Source organism: Symsagittifera roscoffensis, chromosome 1 (assembly GCF_963678635.1).
Source record: "Symsagittifera roscoffensis chromosome 1, txSymRosc1.1, whole genome shotgun sequence".
NCBI lineage: Eukaryota > Metazoa > Xenacoelomorpha > Acoela > Convolutidae > Symsagittifera > Symsagittifera roscoffensis.
Genome location: NC_087062.1, coordinates 36,050,893 through 36,069,310, shown reverse-complemented (window position 1 = coordinate 36,069,310; position 18,418 = coordinate 36,050,893). Strand labels below are relative to the sequence as shown.

Sequence of the window (18,418 nt, the reverse complement as noted above, 5' to 3'; positions counted from 1 at the left end):
TTCGACTGTGTTCGACCCAAACTGGCTATGCTTTGTCGAGCTGGACCTGTACCAAAAAAAAGTCGACGATTTCATCGCAAGCATGCTATGCTTCGAGTGACTCGACCAAAGAAAAATACCTTCGACTGTATCCGGTCTAAAAAAGCTTTGTTTCGACCAACTCGACCTAAACTGGCCAAGTCACAACCAACTCGAACTAATTAAAAAAGTGTTCGACGGTCTTCGACCCCAGCGTGCTATGTTTCGCCGCTTTGACCTAAACTGGCTATCTTCCGACCGAATCGGCCAACGAAAATTTTTTTGACTGAGCTCGAACCAAGCATGCTACGTATTAATCGAGTCTACCGATGGAAAAAGTAATCGACGATCTTCGACCCAAGCGTGCTATGTTTCGACCGACTCGGCCAAACTGGACATGTTTCGACCGACTTGAACGAATTAAAAAGTGTTTGACTGTTTTCAACCCAAGCGTGCTATATTTCGACCGAATTGACCCCAAGGGGCTATGCTTCGACAGCCTCGAACGAAGTAAAAAAGTGTTCGGTTGTGTTCGACCCAATCGTGCTATGTTTTGACCGACTCGGCCCATACTGGCTATGTACTGAACGACTCGACAAAGGAAAAAATAGTTCGACTGTGTTCGGCCCAAGATTGCTATGTTTCGAACGACTCGACCCCAACTGGCTATATTTTGACGCCCCGAACAAAGTAAAAATATGTTCCACTGTTTTCCACCCAAGCGTGCTCTATTTCGATCGAATCGACTCAAACTGGCTATGTTCCCACCGCCTCAAACGAAGTAAAAAATGTTCGACTGTGTTCGACCCAAGCGTCTTATGTTTAGACCGACTCGACCCAAACTGGCTATGCTCTGTCCAACTGGACTTGTACCAAAAAACAGTCGACGGTTTCATCGCAAGCATGCTATGCTTCGAGTGACTCGACCAAATAAAAATACCTTCGACTGTATCCGGCCTAAATAAGCTTTGTTTCGACCGACTCGACCTATACTGACCAAGTCTCAACCGACTCGAACTAATTAACAAATGTTTGTTGGTCTTGACCCCAGCGTGCTATGTTTCGCCGCTTTGACCTAAACTGGCTATCTTCCGACCCACTCGGCCAACGGAAAAACTTTCGACTGAGCTCGACCCAAACTTGCTACGTTTTAATCGACTCTACCGATGGAAAAAGTGTTCGACGATCTTCGACCCAAGTGTGCTATGTTTCGACCGACTCGGCCAAACTGGACATGTTTCGACCGACTTGAACGAATTAAAAAAGTGTTCGACTGTTTTCCATCCAAGCGTGCTATATTTCGACCGAATTGACCCCAAGGGGCTATGCTTCGACAGCCTCGAACGAAGTAAAAAGTGTTCGAATGTGTTCGACCCAAGCGTCTTATGTTTAGACCGACTCGACCCAAACTGGCTGTGCTCTGTCCAACTGGACCTGTACCAAAAAAAAGTCGACGGTTTCATCGCAAGCATGCTATGCTTCGAGTGATTCGACCAAATAAAAAAATCTTCGACTGTGCCCGACCCAAGCATGCCACGTTTTAATCGATTCGACCGATGGAAAAAAGTGTTCGACGATTTTCTACCCAAGCGTGCTATGTAACGAACGACTCGACCAAACTGGACATTTTTTGATCGCCTTGAACGAATTAAAAATATGTTCGACTGTTTTCCATCCAAGCGTGCTATATTTCGACCGAATCGATCCCAAGGGGCTATGCTTCGACAGCCTTGAACGAAGTAAAAAAGTGTTCGGTTGTGTTCGACCCAATCGTGCTATGTTTTGACCGACTCGGCCCATACTGGCTATGTACTGAACGACTCGACAAAGGAAAAAGTAGTTCGACTGTGTTCGGCCCAAGATTGCTATGTTTCGACCGACTCGACCCCAACTGGCTATATTTTGACCACCCTGAACAAAGTAAAAAAGTGTTCCACTGTTTTCCACCCAAGCGTGCTCTATTTCGACCGAATCGACTCAAACTGGCATTGTTCCCACCGCCTCAAACGAAGTAAAAAATGTTCGACTGTGTTCGACCCAAGCGTCTTATGTTTAGACCGACTCGACCCAAACTGGCTATGCTCTGTCCAACTGGACCTGTACCAAAAAAAAGTCGACGGTTTCATCGCAAGCATGCTATGCTTCGAGTGATTCGATCAAATAAAAAAATCTTCGACTGTGCCCGACCCAAGCATGCCACGTTTTAATCGATTCGACCGATGGAAAAAAGTGTTCGACGATCTTCTACCCAAGTAGGCTATGTTTCGACTGCCTCGGCCCAAACTGGACATGTTTCGACCGACTTGAACAAAGTAAAAAGGTGTTCGACTGTGATCGATCCAAGCGTGCTTTGTTTTGACGGACTCGACCGAGGGAAATTATGTTCGACCTCGTTCGACCCAAGCATGCTATGCTTCGATCAACTCGACGCAAAATGATTTTGTTTCGACCGACTCGAACGATGTACAAAAATACTCGACTATGTTCGACCCAAACGTGCGTTGATTCGACCGACTCGAACAAAAAAATATATTTGACTGTGATCGACCCAGGCATGCTATGTTTGGAGTGACTCGAACCAAAGTGGCTATATTTTGACGGACTCGACCCAAACTCGCTATCTTTGGACCGACTCGATAAAATTAAGAAAAATTTTCGACTGTGTTTGACCCAAACCGCTATGTTTCGACCGACTAGACCCATACTGGCTTCTTTCGACCTAGTGGATTAGAAGAAAAAAATTTTCGACGACTGTGTTCGACCCAAGCCTGCTATATTTCGAGTAAATCGACCAAAGAAAAACATCTTTGACTGTATTCGGCCCAAAAATGCTTTGTTTCGACCGACTCGATTGGATCTAAAAAGTGTTCGACTATCTTCGACCCAAGCGTGCTATGTTTCGACCGACTCGACCCATAATGGCTATGTTTTGACCGACTCGACTGCAGGAATCATGTGTTCGACTGGGTTCGGCCCGACATTGCTATGTTTCGACCGAATCGACCCAAAGTGGCTATGCTGCGTCAGGCTCGAACAAATTACAAAAATTGTTCAAACGTGTTCAACCCAAGCGTGCTATGTTTTGACCGACTCGGCCCATACTGGCTATGTCCTGAACGACTCGACCAAAGGAAAAGTTTTTTCGACTGTGTTCGGCCAAAGATTGCATTGTTTCGACCAACTCGACCCCACCTGGCTATATTTTGACCGCCTTGAACGAAGTAAAAACCTGTTCGGCTGGTTTCCACTCAAGCGTTCTATATTTCGACCGACTCGACTCAAACTGGCTATAATTCGACCACCTCGAACGAAGTAAAAAATTTTCGACTGTGTTTGACCCAAGCGTGCTATATTTTGACCGAATCGACCCACAATGGCTTCTTTCGACCTACTGGATTAAAGGAAAAAATTGTTCGACGACTGTGTTCGATCCAAGCCTGCTATATTTCGAGTGACTCCACCAAAAAAAATATCTTTATTCTGCTTCAAATACCGCCTCGATTGAGGTACAAATACTTTCGACTGTGTTTGACCCATGCGTGCTTTGTGTCCACCGACTCGACCCATAATGGCTACTATGTTTTGACCGACTCGACCGCAGGAATTATGTGTTCGAATGGGTTCGGCCCAAGATTGCTATGTTTCGACCGACTCAATCCCAACTGGCTGTCTTTCGATCACCTTGAACGAAGTTAAAAAGGTGTTCGACTGTTTTTCACCCGAGGGTGCTCTATTTCGATCGAATCGATCCAAAGTGGCTATGCTGCGACAGGCTCGAACGAATTACAAAAAGTGTTCATATATGTTTGACTCAAACGTGCTATGTTTTGATCGACTCGGCCCATTCTGGCTATGTCGTGAACGACTCGACCAAAGGAAAATTTTGTTCGACTGTGTTTGGCCCATGATTGCTCTGTTTCGACCGACTCGACCCCAACTGGCTAGCTTCCGACCGCCTTGAACGAAGTAAAAAAGTGTTCGACTGTTTTCCACCCAACCGTGCTCTTTTTCGACCGACTCGACTCAAAGTGGCTATGTTCCACCGCCTCAAACGAAGTAAAAATGCGTCCTATGTTTCGACCGACTCGACTCAAACTGGCTATGCTTTGTCCAACTGGACCTGTACCAAAAAAAAGTCTATGGTTTCATCGCAAGCATGCTATGCTTCGAGTGACTCGACCAAAAAAACATACCTTCGACTGTATCCGGCCTAAAAACGCTTTGTTTTGACCGACTCGACCTGAACTGGCCAAGTCACAACCAACCGATGAAAAAAAGTATTCGACAATCTTCTACCCAAGCGTGCTATGTTTCGGCCGCCTCGGTCCAAACTGGACATGTTTTGACCGATTTAACAAAAAACAGGTTTTCGACTGTGATCGATCCAAGCGTGCTTTGTTTTGACCAATTCGACCTAGGGAAATTATGTTCGACAGTGTTCGACCCAAGCATGCTATGCTTTGATCGACTCGACGCAAAATGATTTTATTTCGACCGACTCGAACGATGTACAAAAATACTCGACTGTGTTCGACCCAAACGTGCGTTGTTTTGACAGATTTGACCCAAACTGGCTATGTTTTTACCGACTCGACCAAAAAAAATTTGACTGTGATCGACCCAGGTATGCTATGTTTGGAGTGACTCGAACCAAAGTGGCTATGTTTTGACGGATTCGACACAAAGTGGCTATCTTTCGACCGACTCAACAAAATTAAGAAAAGTCTCCGACTGTGTTCGACCCAATCGCGCTATGTTTCGACCGACTCGATCCATATTGGCTTCTTTCGACCTAGTGAATTCGAGGAAAAATTACAAAGGAACCATTTACAAAAATTGTGTAAATGTGTTCAACCCAATCGTGCTATGTTTTGACCGACTCGGCCCATACTGGCTATGTACTGAACGACTCGACAAAGGAAAATGTTGTTCGACTGTGTTCGGCCCAAGATTGCTATAATTCGACCGACTCGACCCCAACTGTTTATATTTCGACCGCCCTGAACGAAGTAAAAAAAAGTGTTCGACTGCTTTCCACCCAAGCGTGCTCTATTTCGACCGACTCGACTCAAACTGGCTATGTTCCCACCGCCTCAAACGAAGAAAAAAATGTTCGACTGTGTTCGACCCAAGCGTCTTATGTTTCGACCGACTCGGTCCAAACTGGCTATGCTTTGTCCTTCTGGACCTGTACCAAAAAAAAAGTCGACTGTTTCATCGCAAGCATGCTATCCTTCGAGTGACTCGACCAAAGAAAAGTACCTTCGACTGTATCGGGCCTAAAAAAGCTTTGTTTCGACCGACTCGACCTGAACTGGCCAGGTCACAACCAACTCGACCCAAATAAAAAAGTGTTCGTTGGTCTTCGACCCCAGCGTGCTATGTTTCCCCGCTTTGACCTACACTGGCTATCTTCCGACCCACTCGTCCAACGGAAAAGTTTTCGACTGAGCTCGACCCAAGCTTGCTACCTTTTAATCAACTCTAACGATGGAAAAAGTGTTCAACGATCTTCGACCCAAGCGTGCTATGTTTCGATCGCCTCGGCCCAAACTGCAAATGTATCGACCGACTTGAACAAAGTAAAAAAGTGTTCGACTGTGATCGAATCAAAACGGCTATGTTTTGACGCACTCGACCCAAACTGGCAAAATTTCGACCGACTCAACAAAATTAAGAAAAGTCTTCGAATGTGTTTGACCCAACCGCGCTATGTTTCGACCTACTAGACCCATACTGGCTTCTTTCGACCTAGTGGATTAAAGGAAACGTTTTTTCGACGACTGTTTTCGACCCAAGCGTGCTATGTTTCGACCGACTCGACCTATAATGGCTATGCTGCGTCAGGCTCGAACGAATTACAAAAAATGTTCAAATGTGTTCAACCCAAGCGTGCTATGTTTTGACCGACTCGGTCCATACTGGCTATGTCCTGAACGACTCGACCAAAGGAAAAATTTGTTCGACTGTGTTGGGCCAAAGATTGCATTGTTTCGACCGACTCGACCCCAACTGGCTATATTTTGACCGCCTTGAACGAAGTAAGAACTTGTTCGACTGGTTTCCACCCAAGCGTGCTATATTTCGACCGACTCGACTCAAACTGGCTATAATTCGACCACCTCGACTGAAGTAAAAAAAAAAGCTTCGACTGTGTTTGACCCAAGCGTCTCGACCCATAATGGCTTCTTTCGACCTACTGAATTAAAGGAAAAAATTGTTCAACGACTCTGTTCGATTCAAGCCTGCTATATTTCGAGTGACTCCACCAAAGAAAAATATCTTTATTCTAAATACGGCCTCGATTGAAGTACAAATTTTTTCGACTGTGTTCGACCCATGCGTGCTTTGTTTCGACCGACTCGACCCATAATGGCTACTATGTTTTGACCGACTCGACCGCAAGAATTATGTGTTCGACTGGGTTCGGCCCAAGATTGCTATGTTTCGACCGACTCGATCCCAACTGGCTGTTTTTTGATCACCTAGAACGAAGTTAAAAAAGTGTTCGACTGTTTTTCACCCAAGGGTGCTAAATTTCGACCGAATCGACCCAAAGTGGCTATGCTGCGACAGGCTCGAACGAATTACAAAAGTGTTCAATCATGTTTGACCCAAGCGTGCTCTGTTTCGACCGACTCGACCCCAACTGGCTAGCTTCCGACCGACTCGACCAACGCAAAAATCTTCGACTGTGCTCGATCCAAGCATGCTACGTTTTAATCGACTCGACCGATGGAAAAAGTGATCGACGATCTTTTACCCAATCGTGCTATGTTTGGACCGACTCGGCCCAAACTGGACATGTTTCGACCGACTTGAACAAAATAAAAAGGTGTTCGACTGTGATCGACCCAAGCGTGCTTTGTTTTGACCGAATCGACGGAGGGAAATCATATTCGACTGTGTTTGATCCAAGCATGCTATGCTTCGAGTGACTCGACCAAAGAAAAATAGCTTCGCTGTATCCGGCCTTAAAAAGCTTTGTTTCGACCGACTCGACCTAAACTGACCAAGTCTCAACCGACTCGAACTAATTAAAAAATTTTCGACGGTCTTTGAGCCCAGCGTGCTATGTTTCAACCGCTTCGACCCAAACTGGCTATCTTCCGACCAACTCGACCAACGCAAAAATCTTCGACTGTGGCACACCCAAGCATGCCACGTTTTAATCGACTCGACCGATGGAAAAAAGTGTTCGACAATCTTCTACCCAAGCGTGCTAAGTTTGACCGACTCGGCCCAAACTGGACATGTTTCGACCAACTTGAACAAAGTAAAAAGGTGTTCGACTGCGATCGACCTAAGCGTGCTTTGTTTCGACCGACTCGACTGAAGGAACTTATCTTCGATTGTGTTCGACCCAAGCATGCTATGCTTCGATCGACCCGACGCAAAATGATTTTGTTTCGACCGACTCGAACGATGTACAAAAATACTTGACTGTGTTCGACACAAACGATCGTTGTTTTGACCGACTTGACTCAAACTGCCTATTTTTCGACCGACTCGACCAAAAGAAAAAATATTTGACTGTGATCGACCCAGGCATGCTATGTTTGGAGTGACTCGAACCAAAGTGGCTATGTTTTGACGGACTCGACCCAAACTGGCTATCTTTCGACCGCCTCAACAATTACAAATCACAATTTGGCCATCTGGACCTGTACCAAAAAAAAGTCGACGGTTTCATCGCAAGCATGCTATGCTTTGAGTGACTCGACCAAATAAAAATACCTTCGACTGTATGTGGCCTAAAAAAGCTTTGTTTCGACCGACTCGACCTGAACTGGCCAAATCACAACCAACTCGAACTAATTAAGAAAATGTTCGTTGGTCTTCGACCCCAGCGTGCTATGTTTTGCCGCTTTGACCTAAACTGGCTATCTTCCGACCCACTCGGCCAACAGAAAAATTTTCGACTGAGCTCGACCCAAGCTTGCTACCTTTTAATCAACTCTAACGATGGAAAAAGTGTTCAACGATCTTCGACCCAAGCGTGCTATGTTTCGATCGCCTCGGCCCAAACTGGACATGTATCGACCGACTTGAACAAAGTAAAAAAGTGTTCGACTGTGATCGAATCAAAACGGCTATGTTTTGACGCACTCGACCCAAACTGGCAAAATTTCGACCGACTCAACAAAATTAAGAAAAGTCTTCGAATGTGTTTGACCCAACCGCGCTATGTTTCGACCTACTAGACCCATACTGGCTTCTTTCGACCTAGTGGATTAAAGGAAACGTTTTTCCGACGACTGTTTTCGACCCAAGCGTGCTATGTTTCGACCGACTCGACCTATAATGGCTATGCTGAGTCAGGCTCGAACGAATTACAAAAATTGTTCAAATGTGTTCAACCCAAGCGTGCTATGTTTTGACCGACTCGGTCCATACTGGCTATGTCCTGAACGACTCGACCAAAGGAAAAATTTGTTCGACTGTGTTGGGCCAAAGATTGCATTGTTTCGACCGACTCGACCCCAACTGGCTATATTTTGACCGCCTTGAACGAAGTAAAAACTTGTTCGACTGGTTTCCACCCAAGCGTGCTATATTTCGACCAACTCGACTCAAACTGGCTATAATTCGACCACCTCGACTGAAGTAAAAAAAAAAAGCTTCGACTGTGTTTGACCCAAGCGTCTCGACCCATAATGGCTTCTTTCGACCTACTGAATTAAAGGAAAAAATTGTTCAACGACTCTGTTCGATTCAAGCCTGCTATATTTCGAGTGACTCCACCAAAGAAAAATATCTTTATTCTAAATACCGCCTCGATTGAAGTACAAATATTTTCGACTGTGTTCGACCCATGCGTGCTTTGTTTCGACCGACTCGACCCATAATGGCTACTATGTTTTGACCGACTCGACCGCAAGAATTATGTGTTCGACTGGGTTCGGCCCAAGATTGCTATGTTTCGACCGACTCGATCCCAACTGGCTGTTTTTTGATCACCTAGAACGAAGTTAAAAAAGTGTTCGACTGTTTTTCACCCAAGGGTGCTAAATTTCGACCGAATCGACCCAAAGTGGCTATGCTGCGACAGGCTCGAACGAATTACAAAAGTGTTCAATCATGTTTGACCCAAGCGTGCTATGTTTTGACCAACTCGGCCCATACTGGCTATGTCATGAGCGACTCGACCAAAAGAAAACTTTGTTCTACTGTGTTTGGCCCTTGATTGCTCTGTTTCGACCGACTCGACCCCAACTGGCTAGCTTCCGACCGACTCGACCAACGCAAAAATCTTCGACTGTGCTCGATCCAAGCATGCTACGTTTTAATCGACTCGACCGATGGAAAAAGTGATCGACGATCTTTTACCCAAGCGTGCTATGTTTGGACCGACTCGGCCCAACCTGGACATGTTTCGACCGACTTGAACAAAATAAAAAGGTGTTCGACTGTGATCGACCCAAGCGTGCTTTGTTTTGACCGAATCGACGGAGGGAAATCATATTCGACTGTGTTTGATCCAAGCATGCTATGCTTCGAGTGACTCGACCAAAGAAAAATAGCTTCGCTGTATCCGGCCTTAAAAAGCTTTGTTTCGACCGACTCGACCTAAACTGACCAAGTCTCAGCCGACTCGAACTAATTAAAAAATTTTCGACGGTCTTTGAGCCCAGCGTGCTATGTTTCAACCGCTTCGACCCAAACTGGCTATCTTCCGACCAACTCGACCAACGCAAAAATCTTCGACTGTGACAGACCCAAGCATGCCACGTTTTAATCGACCCAAGCGTGCTAAGTTTGACCGACTCGGCCCAAACTGGACATGTTTCGACCGACTTGAACAAAGTAAAAAGGTGTTCGACTGCGATCGACCTCAGCGTGCTTTGTTTCGACCGACTCGACTGAAGGAACTTATCTTCGATTGTGTTCGACTCAAGCTTGCTATGCTTCGATCGACCCGACGCAAAATGATTTTGTTTCGACCGACTCGAACGATGTACAAAAATACTTGACTGTGTTCGACACAAACGTGCGTTGTTTTGACCGACTTGACTCAAACTGCCTATTTTTCGACCGACTCGACCAAAAGAAAAAATATTTGACTGTGATCGACCCAGGCATGCTATGTTTGGAGTGAATCGAACCAAAGTGGCTATGGTTTGACGGACTTTACCCAAACTGGCTATCTTTCGACCGACTCAAAAAAAAATTAAGAAAAAACTTCGACTGTGTTCGACCCAATCGCGCTATGTTTCGACCGACTCGACCCATACTGGCTTCTTTCGATCTATTGGATTAAAGGAAATTTTTTTCGACGGTTGTGTTCGACCCAAGCCTGCTATATTTCGAGTAACTCTACCAAAGAAAAATATCTTTGACTGTAATTGGCCCAAAATTGCTTTGTTTCGACCGACTCAATCGAATCTAAAAAATGTTCAAATGTGTTCAACCCAAGCGTGCTATGTTTTGACCGACCAGGCACAAACTGGCTATTTTTTGATCGACTCGACCGCAGGAATAATGTGTTTGACTGGGTTCGGCCCAAGATTGCTATGTTTTGACCAACTCGATCCCAACTGGCTATTTTTCGACCGTCTAGAACGAAGTACAAATATTTTCGACTGTGTTCTACCCAGTCGTGCTATGTTTCGACCGACTCGACCCATAATGGCTATGTTTTGACCGACTCGACCATATGAGTAATGTGTTCGACTGGCTTCGGCCCAACATTGCTAAGTTTCGACCAACTCGATCCCAACTGGCTATTTTTCGTCCGCCTTGAACGAAGTAAAAAAGTGTTCGACTGTTTTTCACCCAAGCATGCTATATTTTGACCGAAACGACACAAAGTGGTTATGCTCGATCAGGCTCGGACGAATTACAAAAAATGTTCAAATGTGTTCAACCCAAGCGTGCTATGTTTTGACCGACTCGGCCCATACTGGCTATGTCCTGAACGACTCGACCAAAGGAAAACTTTGTTCTACTGTGTTTGGCTAAAGATTGCTATGTTTCGACCGACTCGACCCCAACTGGCTATATTTCGACCGCCTTGAACGAAGTAAAAAAGTGTTCGACTGTTTTCCACCCAGGCGTGTTATATTTCGACCGACTCGAGCCATACTGGCTTCTTCCGACCTACTGGATTAAGGGAAAAAATTGTTCGACGACTGTGTTCGATCCAAGCCTGCTATATTTCGAGTTACTCCACCAAAGAAAAATATCTTTGACTGTATTCGGCCCAAAATTGTTTTGTTTCGACCGACTCGACCAATTCTAAAAAGTGTTCAACAATGTTTGACCCAAGCGTGCTGTGTTTTGACCGACCAGACCCAAATTGGATATGTTTCGACGCCTCAAACGAAGCACAAATATTTTCGACTGTGTTCGACCCAGGCGTGCTATGTTTCGACCGACTCGACCCATAATGGCTATGTTTTGACCAACTCGACCGCAGGAATAATGTGTTCGACTGGGTTCGGCCCAAGATTGCTATGTTTCGACCGACTGGATCCCACCTGATTATTTTTCGACCGCCTTGAATGAAGTAAAAAAAAAATTCGACTGTTTTTCACCCAAGCGTACTATATTTTGACCGAATCGACCCAAAGTGGCTATGCTGCGACAGGCTCGAACGAATTACAAAAAGTGTTCAAATATGTTCGCCCTAAGCTTGCTATGTTTTGACCGACTCGGCCCATAGTGGCTATGTCGGGAACGACTCGACCTACGAAAAAATTATACGACTGTGTTCGGCCCAAAATTCTTATGTTTCCACCGACTCGACCCCAACTGGCTATATTTCGACCGCATTGACCGAAATAAAAAAGTGTTCGATTGTTTTCCACCCAAGCGTGCTATATTTTGACCGACTCGGCTCAAACTGGCTATAATTCGACCGCCTCGAACAAAGTAAAAAATTTTCGACTGTGTTCGACCCAAGCGTGCTATAGTTCGACCGACTCGACCCAAACTGGCTATGTTTTGTCCAAGTGGACCTATACCAAAAAAAAACAATGGTTTCATCGCAACCGAGGGAAATTATGTTCGACAGTGTTCGACCCAAGCATGCTATGCTTCGATCGACTCGACGCAAAATGATTTTGTTTCGACCGACTCGAACGATGTACAAAAATACTCGACTGTGTTCGACCCAAACGTGCGTTGCTTTGACAGATTTGACCCAAACTGGTTATGTTTCGACCGACCGACCAAAAGAAAAAATATTTGACTGTGATCGACCCAGGCATGTTATGTTTGGAGTGACTCGAACCAAAGTGGCTATGTTTTGACGGACTCGACCCAAATTGGCTATCTTTCGACCGACTCAACAATTACAAATTACAATTTGTCCATCTGAACCTGTACCAAAAAAAAATCGATTGTTTCATCGCAAGCATGCTATGCCTCGAGTGACTCGACCAAAGAAAAATACCTTCGACTGTATCCGGCCTAAAAAAAGCTTTGTTTCGACCGACTCGACCTGAACTGGCCAAGTCACAACCAACCGATGAAAAAAAGTGTTCGACGATCTTCGACCCCAGCGTGCTATCTTCCGACCGACTCGACCAACGGAAAAATCTTCGACTGCACTCGACCCAAGCATGCTACGTTTTAATCGACTCGACCAATGCAAAAAAATGTCGACACTCTTCGACCCAAGCGCGCTATGTTTCGACCAACTCGACCCAAACTGGACATGTTTCGACCGACTTGAACAAAGTAAAAAAAAGTTCGACTATGTTCGACCCAAGCGTGCTTTGTTTTGACCGACTCGACCGAAGGAAAATATGTTCGACTGTGTTCGACCCAAGCATGCTGTGCTTCGATCGACTCCACGCAAAGTGACTATTTTTTCACCGACTCGAACCAATTGCAAAAATACTCGACTCTGTTTGACCCAAACGTGCGTTGTTTCGACCGAATCGACCAAAAGAAAAAAAATATTTGACTGCGATCGACCCAGGCATGCTATGTTTGGAGTGACTCGACTCAAAGTGGCTATGTTTTGTCTGACTGGACGAAATTAAAAATGGATTTGATTGTTTTTGAACCAGGAATGCTATGTTGCGACCAAATCGACCGATGGAAAAAAGTGTTCGACTGTTTTCTACCCATGAGTTCTATCTTTCGACCGACTCTACCAAAGGAAACAAGTGTTTGACTGTATTCTACTCATCTTTCGGCCGACTGGACCAAGGGAAAAAAAGTGTTCGACTGTTCGACAATGCTATGTTCTGACCAACTCGACACAAACTGACTTGTATCGAACGACTGGGCCAAAGCAAAAATAAATATTCGACTGTGTTCGACCCGAGCGTGCTCTTTTTGACCAACTCGACCAAATAAAAAACGTGTTCGATCCAGCTGGCTTTGTTTCCACCGACTTGACAATTGTTTTCGACTGTGTTCGTCGCAAGCGTGCTGTGTCGATTGACTGGACCAAAAATGACTATGTTTCAATCAAATGTTTTTAAGATTGTGTGTAATTTACGCAATTCAGAAAGTGATCTACCCTGATAATTTTCACCAACAATTAGTTAAATGAGTTGAAATTTTAGTTTTGACATGAATACACTTATTTTTTAATTAATCAAGTTGATCGATTTGAATGGCTCAAAAATTTGGATTTTTTCTCAGCACATCATAACTTCAATATCAAATTTTTTTTTTTGGGCAAAAAATCGCTTCTCGGGTTTTTGTTTTAGATCATGAGTAGCCCATTTGCCGAGTTCGTCTATGTTTTGAGACTGCATAAGACAATATTTCGACCTAGCATTTTGTTCAACTCTTTGTTCGACTGTTTCGTTTCGACCACATTAAATTTGCGTTCGACTTCAATAAATTGGATTTTTGTTGGACTATGACTCGAAATAGTGTTCTTTTATGTTTCTACTATGCATTAGTCTATCTTTCGAATCAGTGTTTTACTATATTTCGACCAAGATTTCGACTATGTTTCGAAATAATGTTCGACCGAAAGGGTGTGTTTTCAATTATGGATTTTTGGGTCAAACAACATCCATGAGTTCGACCGAGTACGGTCGAAATATAAGTCGAACACCTCAACACGGGTATAAGGCTGAGCGCCAGGTTGCCCCTCAAGAGGATGCCCCCACACGAAGTTTGTTCGAATAAAAAGGCATCCCACACATTTTTTTTCACTTTGTACGGTCGTATATGCCTAAAGGTAGAAAAACATTATTATTTTTGTTTTTCTGCCATTTTGAGCTGAATTGTGAGTGACGCCGGAATATGCGTTAAGTTAAGTAATTTCGGGAATTATCCTGAAAGATTTTCTGAAATTGCTCGAATCACAAAGTTCGAACTTTATATATCATTAACACTGAGTTGACGTGTATTTGATGCAAAACTTTGCGGTAAAAATAAAATACTCAAAATTTCATTCGAAGCAAAAAACAGACAAAGCGTTTTTTTTATATATAATTTTAAAAATTGACAAGGTGTTACATGTAAACCAAATAAGTTTTCATAAATTGCTCGTGACAAACTCCAAACAAGTCTTCGCACAATCAATTAGAGAAGTAGTTGAGATACCAAGGAAATCGTTTCTTATTTGATGTATTTACCATTTTTTATCAAGAAACGCTGTTAATTTCCCAACTAGGAATTTCGTGAGGACCTTTGGCGTTATTTTTGCTCCCGTGACCAGCCATTTGCACCCCAGACACTTCCTCCCCAAAAACTCAGTCTTATCCGCCCCTAATCATCCCCCAAAAAGCATTCTGGCAGTTTGTTTGTATTTTTGGCTGAGTTTTCTGAATTTCGTAGTTAGTAATTTGTATTTGGACAAATGTTCTGGACGGGTTACAGACGGTGTGTTGATCAGACACTACTCCAGGCAAAAGTATGTTTTTGGACCTATCTGAGATTTAAAAAAAACCACCAACAAATTTCATGACGGTCTTTATTAGGCGAAAAGCGAAGGTAAATAGCGGTTATGCAAGACGTAACACTCGTTGCACATAACTTGACGTTGAGCCCGGATTTTTAAAATGAGGTTGATTTATCTTCGACATTGACAATTTATAAAAGTTCTTCAAAATGACTAAAAAGAGTCCATCAAACTTACTATGTTTTCTCAAATAATGGTCTTAGGGTAAAAACTTGAATAACTTGACTTCCCTTGAACGTCTACAAAGGCAGTCAAAATATTCATACGTTCGCGCTAATACCAACAATTGCGAGTACAGAGCAAGTTTGATGGACTTTTTTATTTCATTTTGAAATTTTTTTTTTCATTGTCAATATGAAAAGGAATTCAACCTCACTTTAAAAATCATTGATCAACGTCAAATTATGCGCAACGAAGGTCACGTCTTGCAAAATAGCTATTTGCCTGCGCTATTCACTTAATAAGAGCTGTTAGTGGTTTTATATTATTTGAGATATGTCCAGAAACATACTTTTTCCAGGAATAGGGTCTGATCAATACCACCTGTAATTTTTATCGTGATTTATTTTGAGTCTAGTAATGTAATCATCAAACTAAGCAGCCTACTTCACTGCAATTTAAAATGTTTTCTGAGCTGAAACAAATTGCCGCTGACGCGTTTGTAGCAAGAAGAATGTAGCGCGTTAATTGTCTCAAATTGGCTAAGCTGGAAAATTTAAACCCTCAGTTTGCTTATAGATATTGATCAGAGGTTAATCATTATGGTTCTGACTTTCATAACAAAGTAACAAAATATTTGTGCTCAGATCAGTTTTTTTTTCAGACAAATTTCGACGCATTTTTCAAAAATGATTCGAAATGACTTGTTGTCCTGAGATTTTTCGCCTATGATCAGCTTTTGCAAAATTACCCGCATCCAGTTTCAAGCGTTAATAATCGATTATATTACGATTTTAGTACCAGTCTCACTATAATTGAGAAACAATCAATTTTAATCAATTAATAATCGATTATAATCTCTCTTTTTAAATTCAAATTATAATTAATTATAATCCATTATAATCAATTATAATCGATTATTTATTCGTCTATTTTTTGATACAATTATAATCGATTATAATTGATTATAATCCATTATTTTTATTCAAATTTCTATTTTTTTAGTTTTGCACAAAAATCCATTATAATTGATTATAATTGATTATAATCCCTTTTGTGTGTCCATTTTTGTCTTCGAAGTTGCATCTAAATTGCTTATATTTTATGCTTTTTGTGTACGTCTTAGAAATTGTTCCAAATTGGTTGAACGAAGCTTATTTGCCATAATTGATTTGTTAGCAGAAACAAAATCTATCTTTTTGTACTTTATATGGCGTGTGGGGGGATGATTTTCATTAAAAAATTTCAAATTTTACAAAAAAAATTTCATTTTCTTTTATTTTATTTAATTTTTTTATGTTATTACTGCTCCATAAACCTTAAAGGTCGGAACATTTGGGGATCGCCCTGATACGAGCAGCCTTGTTAAAATTTTTCCACTTGATTCAAATTTTAAAAGTTTTCATTTTATTTGTTCTTTTTTTCATTTCTTCCCCATTACAGTTGTTTTGAGATGCATATTTTAAGCTTTTTTAAACACCAAAACATCAGCAAATTGATTTAGTTTCATGTTTGATTCGGAAAGTTTTTTTTTCATCTACTGCGAGAACCTTTCCACTTATATGAAAGGATCTCTATGAAATTTTTTTTCCGTGGTAAAACTTTGTGTTCAGATGAACCAAAGTGTTCAAGAGATCTCTCTTTTAGAGATTTTATTATTGACACAAAAATTATAACCCATAAGATATAATTCGAATATAGGAAAGTTTTGGCAAAATAAACGATTATAATCGATTATAATTGATTTTAAGGGTTTTTAGTAAGAACTATAATCAATTATAATCAATTATAATCGATTATAAGAGATTATAAACTCTTGGAAAATATCACGATTATAATCAATTATAAATCGCATTTGGTAATAATAATCGATTATAATTGTCAAAAAATCATCATAATAATCCGTTATAATCGATTATTTACGCCTAAACTTGGATGCGGGTATGGTAGTTTAAAGATTACCTTTATAGCCAATTTTAGGCAATTAACTCGCGATATATTTCGCTCTTTTAACGCGTAACCTGAGATTTAATTGTTCCGATTTTCGAAGAAAACGGAATATTTATGCTCGGTGTGGTTTTTTTATTCAGTCAATTTTCGCTGATCAAAATAATAGTTTTCAACAAAAACTTCTCATACTCCATTGAAGATATCAACTTCCTGGGTTCAAACAAATTTTAGCTCCAATTGTTTTTTGTAAAGTTTTTGAAGTTTGAAAGTTGCCAAATTGGCAATTTTCTTTACGAAATTATGCGCGCTTTGAATGGCTTATTCATAAGGTTGAGAGCGTAACGCGAATTATTTATGCGTGGCAAATTATCCCGCACAACAAAATGTATCCAAACTGAAATGAGGCTAGTTTATCGGTCGTATTACTTTCATATTCACAATTTCACACTATGTTTTTGTCCAAAATTTATAGATTTTCAATATTTACTTTTCTCAAAATTTATTCGGTATGAATTACGGGACAGTTGGAACATTCAGGGCTTTGTCCTGATATACGAGCAGTCTTGTTTGCTCCAATTTGGTTGAAGAAAGCTTATTTGCCTTAATTGAATTGTTACTAGGAGCAAAATCTGTCACTTTGTCCTTTATATAGCGTGTGAGGGGATAGTTTTCACATGTTTGAAATCTTGTTTCAAATTTGAGCTCAGGTGGCGTAAAAAAACTCCGTGAATAAATGGCTAGTTAAAAAGTGGTTGGTTTGAAAAAAAAACCACACGAAACAGAAATATTGAAGGTCTGAATAATATAAGAGAGAAAAAAACTTGCCTAAATGGAATGGCTTCGCGATTCAAGCTCAAGGCTAGTGTCTAATTTGCTATTCTGAAATAAAAATTACCAAGTCGATGGCAGATGTATTCAGTTAGTCAATCATTTGTAGTGAAAGAACATTTTACTTGTTTTTGGGATTGAGTTAATCTAAGTTATCTGTTTTATAAATATAACTTTTGGATTGTTCGAAAACAGTTCAGAAAGTTCTTCCAACAAATGACTTTGCAGTTTTATCTATACAGCGAAGGTTATGACTATGTCCCGAGTCGAGGATTCCATTTTATGTTTCGACCGAAGTGGGCGAACCAGATGTCATAGTGCGACCAAAAATCTATAGTCACGCAGGGCCTATGGTTGATTTGAGCCGAAAAATTAAAGTCAAATTAAAGTCAAGCAATGAAAATGTAAAAACCAGTGGTTCAAAAAGTCGGAAGGGTCTTGGTAGTTGTTTCTGGAACCCAAAAATATGGTACTCAAGGGGGAGTTCAGCTCTGGTTTTGTGGTTGAATCAAAACAAAGAGGTGTATAAATGAACCACGTTTCAATCCAAGCACTGTTTGCGGTTCAAACCAAGCACTGTTTGCG

The 18,418-nt window shown here is 41.8% G+C and overlaps 1 protein-coding gene across 1 annotated transcript in view; it reads right to left on the bottom strand.

The window, feature by feature from the left end:
* Positions 1-17,975, bottom strand: part of LOC134856703 (solute carrier family 22 member 13-like) — a 33,639-nt gene extending 15,664 nt beyond the window's left edge. The window contains exon 1 of the mRNA XM_063872974.1: positions 17,831-17,975. The gene's annotated coding sequence lies outside the window, so the exon portion shown is untranslated. The remainder of the gene's footprint in view (positions 1-17,830) is intronic.
* Positions 17,976-18,418: the final 443 nt, after the last annotated feature.